Source organism: Simochromis diagramma, unplaced genomic scaffold (assembly GCF_900408965.1).
Source record: "Simochromis diagramma unplaced genomic scaffold, fSimDia1.1 OVJJ01000816.1, whole genome shotgun sequence".
In the NCBI taxonomy this organism is placed as follows: Eukaryota; Metazoa; Chordata; class Actinopteri; order Cichliformes; family Cichlidae; genus Simochromis; species Simochromis diagramma.
Window position 1 is genome coordinate 1 of NW_024386908.1, and position 6,359 is coordinate 6,359.

A 6,359-nucleotide genomic window follows, 5' to 3' on the forward strand; every position below is an offset into this window, starting at 1 on the left:
AGCCCTTCGTCTCGCTCTGCAGGCCTACTTGTTGTTCCTAGAGTATTTAAAAGTAGAATGGGAGGCAGAGCCTTCAGTTTTCAGGCCCCTCTTCTGTGGAACCAGCTTCCAGTTTGGATTCAGGAGACAGACACTATCTCTACTTTCAAGATTCACACTTTCCTTTCTGTTTTTCACTCATCATGTGTTTTTTCTGATGTGATTTAGTGCTATATAAACAAAACTGACGTTAAAGATTGAGTATGCCAGGTTTGTGAAGGCAGCCTGATACACGTCGATTCAGTGAAGCTGCTGTCCAATCACAGCGTAGGCGCGTTGAGCTGGAGGTAGCACTGAGGATATGCTCTTGGTAACCTGCTGTTTTTAGCTGCTGTTTGCCAGCAACAGTGAAACTTTCTGTGAAGTCGATATGATTTTGTTGGACTCGTAAATAAAGTCTTAGGTGATGTGAGCATGTAATCAGCCTGTTTATCTTGAGCCTAACATCAGGATAATGTTATCTTATAAGCAGCTGTTGTTGCTGCTCTTGTCAGCTGTCCCAAAACAAGAGGATCGCATGTCTAACCTGTTGACAGTAACTGGAATAAATAAGCATGTTTATGGTGTGTTTCCAATCAAGGGCAGACTGCACCTTTAACCCCCTAGGACCTGGCGTTCACATATGTGGACATTTATTTAGACCAAAATACCAATCAGCCCAAATATCAAAGAGAAATTAAAAACGCTGCTGTGGAAGAGTTCAGGTCTGAGGAGATAAGACAGCAACAAAATGAGAGTCTATTACTTCTTCCAACAGAAATCAAGAGGTGTGCTCGTAGTTACTAACGGTCAGAGGTTTATGGTTTCGGTTGGATAAAACTACAACTAATGACCAACCAACAGCAGTGAAAAAACTGGCAGCATACAAAGCAGTTTATTTGCACAAGCAGGCAAAGAAGGATGCTTAGATGCAGTTCTCAGCTTCTCCAAACGTAGAAGACGAGATATTTTCCTCAGACAGGACTTACAGTCTGTTCTGCAGCCTTCAAGCTTCTGAAAACACCCTGAACGAACTAAACTATGTTCTCAAATTGTTTTAGCAATGCTCGAGTTTCACAGTGTGACCCAGAACTACCCCCACAGTTCATCTACTTTAAAGAAAGGTTCTGCTTTACCCAAACCCGGGCGGAAATCTGCTCCTGACAGGAACACGTATTTGGACTATGCACAGTCCACATAAAGTAATTTCACATTTGGATTCACCAACTGTTATGTACAGTGGGGCAAAAAAGTATTTAATCAGCCACCGATTGTGCAAGTTCCCCCACCTAAAATGATGACAGAGGTCAGTAATTTGCACCAGAGGTACACTTCAACTGTGAGAGACAGAATGTGAAAAAAAAAAATCCATGAATCCACATGGTAGGATTTGTAAAGAATTTATTCGTAAACCAGGGTGGAAAATAAATATTTGGTCAATAACAAAAATACAACTCAATACTCTGTAACATAACCTTTGTTGGCAATAACAGAGGTCAAACGTTTACTATAGGTCTTTACCAGGTTTGCACACACAGTAGCTAGTATTTTGGCCCATCCCTCCATGCAGATCTTCTCGAGAGCAGTGATGTTTTGGGGCTGTCGCCGAGCAACACGGACTTTCAACTCCCGCCACAGATTTTCTATGGGGTTGAGGTCTGGAGACTGGCTAGGCCACTCCAGGACTTTCAAATGCTTCTTACGGAGCCACTCCTTTGTTGCCCGGGCGGTGTGTTTTGGATCATTGTCATGTTGGAAGACCCAGCCTCGTTTCATCTTCAAAGTTCTCACTGATGGAAGGAGGTTTTGGCTCAAAATCTCACGATACATGGCCCCATTCATTCTGTCCTTAACACGGATCAGTCGTCCTGTCCCCTTGGCAGAAAAACAGCCCCATAGCATGATGTTTCCACCCCCATGCTTCACAGTAGGTATGGTGTTCTTGGGATGCAACTCAGTATTCTTCTTCCTCCAAACACGACGAGTTGAGTTTATACCAAAAAGTTCTACTTTGGTTTCATCTGACCACATGACATTCTCCCAATCCTCTGCTGTATCATCCATGTGCTCTCTGGCAAACTTCAGACGGGCCTGGACATGCACTGGCTTCAGCAGCGGAACACGTCTGGCACTGCGGGATTTGATTCCCTGCCGTTGTAGTGTGTTACTGATGGTGACCTTTGTTACTTTGGTCCCAGCTCTCTGCAGGTCATTCACCAGGTCCCCCCGTGTGGTTCTGGGATCTTTGCTCACCGTTCTCATAATCATTTTGACCCCACGGGATGAGATCTTGCGTGGAGCCCCAGATCGAGGGAGATTATCAGTGGTCTTGTATGTCTTCCATTTTCTGATGATTGCTCCCACAGTTGATTTTTTCACACCAAGCTGCTTGCCTATTGTAGATTCACTCTTCCCAGTCTGGTGCAGGTCTACAATACTTTTCCTGGTGTCCTTCGAAAGCTCTTTGGTCTTGGCCATGGCGGAGTTTGGAGTCTGACTGTTTGAGGCTGTGGACAGGTGTCTTTTATACAGATGATGAGTTCAAACAGGTGCCATTCATACAGGTAACGAGTGGGGGACAGAAAAGCTTCTTACAGAAGACGTTACAGGTCTGTGAGAGCCAGAGATTTTCCTTGTTTGAGGTGACCAAATACTTATTTTCCACCCTGATGTACGAATAAATTCTTTACAAATCCTACCATGTGGATTCATGGATTTTTTTTTCACATTCTGTCTCTCACAGTTGAAGTGTACCTCTGGTGCAAATTACTGACCTCTGTCATCATTTTAAGTGGGGGAACTTGCACAATCGGTGGCTGACTAAATACTTTTTTGCCCCACTGTAGCTATAGCACTGGACTGAATAGTTCCTAGCAAAGTGCTATGACCAACAGAAGCTGTGACAAGAAGTGATCTGTTTACAGTAAAGTAGGAGAAGGGGAGTGGGATGAACAGAAGGAAAAAGCAGACGTGCACTGTCTCCAGCAGGATTTCTTATAACAGCCATTACTCCCTGCAGCAAGATGTGAATGAAAAATCACTAATCAACTAATCATGTAGCGATGCTTTGGAAACACACACACACACACACACACACACACAGACTGCTGTGTCTGCCTGCATGGTCGGGTCCACCTGTACTTAAATCAAAGTCAGTGTGTTTTTCCATGATAACGTCCATCCTTCAGTTTGGGCAGGACACCGAGGACACACAGCGTTTGAAATGTTGTGGCTCAGCACACATGTGTAGTGTGTTTTGTTTTTTTACAGGTGCTTATAGCGTTGACAAAATGCACGAAAGGACCAAACGAATACTGGTTTAAATGTTATTAGTCAGGCACAAACTGAACTGCAAGTGCTTATTGTTTGCTCCCTGTTTCAGGAGTTACAGGTGGTGGTTTCACACTCGCTCCTCCGTGCAGGAAGAGCCTAAGCCAAAGGAGTCACACTGAGGGGGAGGTCCACGGGGACAGCACTGAGGGGCTCTCCATCCATCAGCACACAGTAAGTGATGCACGGTTTATCCTGACAGAATCACATTCTGCAGTGTGATTAACAAATGTTTTCACATGAGATATATGAGGCGACGCTCTGCATTCCAAAAAACTCTGTCAGGCTGACATTGCATTTACTGCTAGAAGGGGAAATTGATCAGTGACGATTTTGTGTGTCTTTGTGTTCAGCTGAGTGAAAACAGCACGTGGGCCAGAGTCAAAGACGTGGTAAGGAAGACTAAGTTAAGGAATCACAGCAGGCTGGGAGCAGCCTCAGCTTCACTGAAGATGTCCTGCCCACAGCTCTACAGGTGAGGAGCATGCTCCACACCACAGTGTACGTCTATGATCTGCAGTCAGGTCCAGAAGAACTTGGAAAAACGGCCATTTTGCTCCTTTTTCACATTTTGTCGCTGCACACTGGCCCAAATGATCCGATGGGCAGCTAATCAGGGGTCCATATACAGCTGGGGACCCATCAGAGAGGCAAAAGGTGGTCTCCTAACAAGTGATGCAAGTGAAGCAGACCATCATCAGGCTGAAAACTTCCCACCCTCCTTTACGAGAACATTTCATGACACCCACTCACACAACACAAGAAGACTGTTGATTTATGTACCTGCGCATGTTTCAGTGTATGTTTGTTTTTCTTCACAAACATAAACAAAACTCACGTTTTCTGCTCACTTTCAGTAAAACACACATTTTCCTGTTTTTACTTTTGCTGTAAAAACATGTAACAACATAATCCTGCTTTCCTTCTTCAACTTGTCAAAGACACGTTACATCCTCACGGGTCGAAATCACACCAATTCAGAGCCACTGAAAGGGCACTGTACCTGTGTGATAAGGAAACCTAAGAGTTATAGTTATTTATATGTGAATAACCAGCATGAGCAATGTGTTTTGGAAATGACAGCCTAAGAGACCTTTAGGCAGGATGCAAAGACTGGGACTCTAAAAGGGGCTTTTCGCCTGTTCTGGATGAACACTGGCTCTTCTTTATTTGAGAGCTCGTCGAGGGAGGAGTTTAATGGGAGGTGGAGGGTTGCTGGCACTTCAGCCTCTCCCTCCGTCCCGACTGGAGCTTGGCACCCACCCAGATGGACAGAGCAGGGTTGGGAGAGTCAAATCAGCATTCCTCAGTGTTCCCGTGTAGGAGTGGGAGTCTGGGATTTAGGCCTAGTAAGGTCTCGCTGTAATCCAAGATGTTTTAGAAACACCCTTCTCCTGCTGACACATGCACAAAGTAAAAGAGTATCTTAGATGTGTATGTACACATGTTTACTCCCTGCCTTTTCATCTTTACAGGCCTGATCTGGGACCAGTACAATCATCTAGCACCAGCAGGAACTCTATGATTGCTTTGGGCCACCGGAGTACACTGGACTTCCCGTGGCTTGAGTAAAGATCCGTGTAGTGAAGAGTGCTTTTGATAAAAGAGCAGAACGACTTGATGCTGGCCAGACGACGGTTGTAGCATCTCCAAAATAATAAGAACAGTAGTTTGGAGTACTAAAGGGTCTGCTGTCCTAATCGCGACCTCATTTCATTAACAGAAGCAAACCTGGCTGTTTGTTTTGGACTATACAGACTCTACACAGCAAAAGCAGATGCACACATAGCAACATGTGCAGCTTCTGCATACAGGGACATAAATTATGACACGTTTTTACTGATGTCTTATGTCTTTTTTATTTGTTCCTCTTTAAATGCACCACCATTTCTTTCAGATGTTGCTTCCAGACTGTCTTCTCCACTCAGTTTCACTTTCAAGGCTTTTATTTATGAATGTTTTGAGGAATCGGGAAAAGGGGACGACAAAGAAGATGTAGCGGGTCTAAAAGTCTATCTGCAGCACGTGAACTGTATCTGAAACTCAAGAAATGAGATCAAATCCAGCAAAGATCGGACACATGGACTCTTCACCAAAGCTTCATCGGAAACGGCCTCAGTAGAAGGCTGGCTGTCAGGAAGATGGAGGAAAGGCTGAGGTGTGTCACATTACACAAGAACTGGACTGAAAATCAGTGTCAGCGGGTCTGATGAGGTCCTGAAGCCAAATTTGAAGCATTAGTCAAAAGTTAAAATCAGCGAATAAAGATGTGATTGGCTGATTTCTGCCACATGTTCTCAGTCAAGAAATGACTTTGTCTGACTTGTGGCCCATTTCCGTTGGCAGCCATATTCCCATACATGCCTTTTACATGTTCTCCATCAGGTTTCGCTGATGTTTTATGCTTCGCCGTTCCTTTCCTCCGTCTGGTGTTTGTTTTTGCAGATTCAGCCTGTCTGGTCGGGCCTCCTCGCTCTCCAGTGTAATGAGCAGTTCATGAAGTCATCTTTTGATTGGAGACTTCTGCTTCTGTGAGACTGTTGTGCTGAGCTGGTTCAGTCTTCATGTTGAAGACTTTTTATTTGACAGCTGCTAAACTTTGCACTCGCTCTCTCCAGCCTAGTATGGCCTCGTCCACAGCAGCTCCTGTGACCTCATATTGAGACTTGTAGTGCACAGCTACCAAAGCAGGTTCAACATTTCACAGCACGTCCAGTGTAACAAGAGAATAAAACACCATCTGGGCATGAAACTGCTTGTCAGCTGTTCTTACTTTGCTGTTGTTGTTCAGCCTCTGGAGATGTGAGATGTAAAATCCTGTCTGCATGCTCTCTGTAACTGTGTAACAATGTCTTTGTCCTGATATATCGGACTGAAATCTGTAACTGCTTGCAGAGTTTTGAGCTCTAGATGTCAGTGCGCTGTTAGTACAAGGTGAAACTGATTCCTCAGAGGAAGTTTTGAAGGTTTTCTAAAAGAGGATTTTGAAGTTGGTGTGGTGCAGAACTTTA

General features: G+C 44.5%; 1 long non-coding RNA gene across 1 annotated transcript; it reads left to right on the forward strand.

Moving 5' to 3' along the window:
- The first annotated feature begins 2,830 nt into the window (after nt 1-2,830).
- Nucleotides 2,831-6,292, forward strand: LOC120735847. The gene is made up of 3 exons (XR_005696359.1): nt 2,831-3,522; nt 3,702-3,823; nt 4,824-6,292. It is a non-coding gene; the product is annotated as an uncharacterized LOC120735847 (long non-coding RNA).
- Nucleotides 6,293-6,359: the final 67 nt, after the last annotated feature.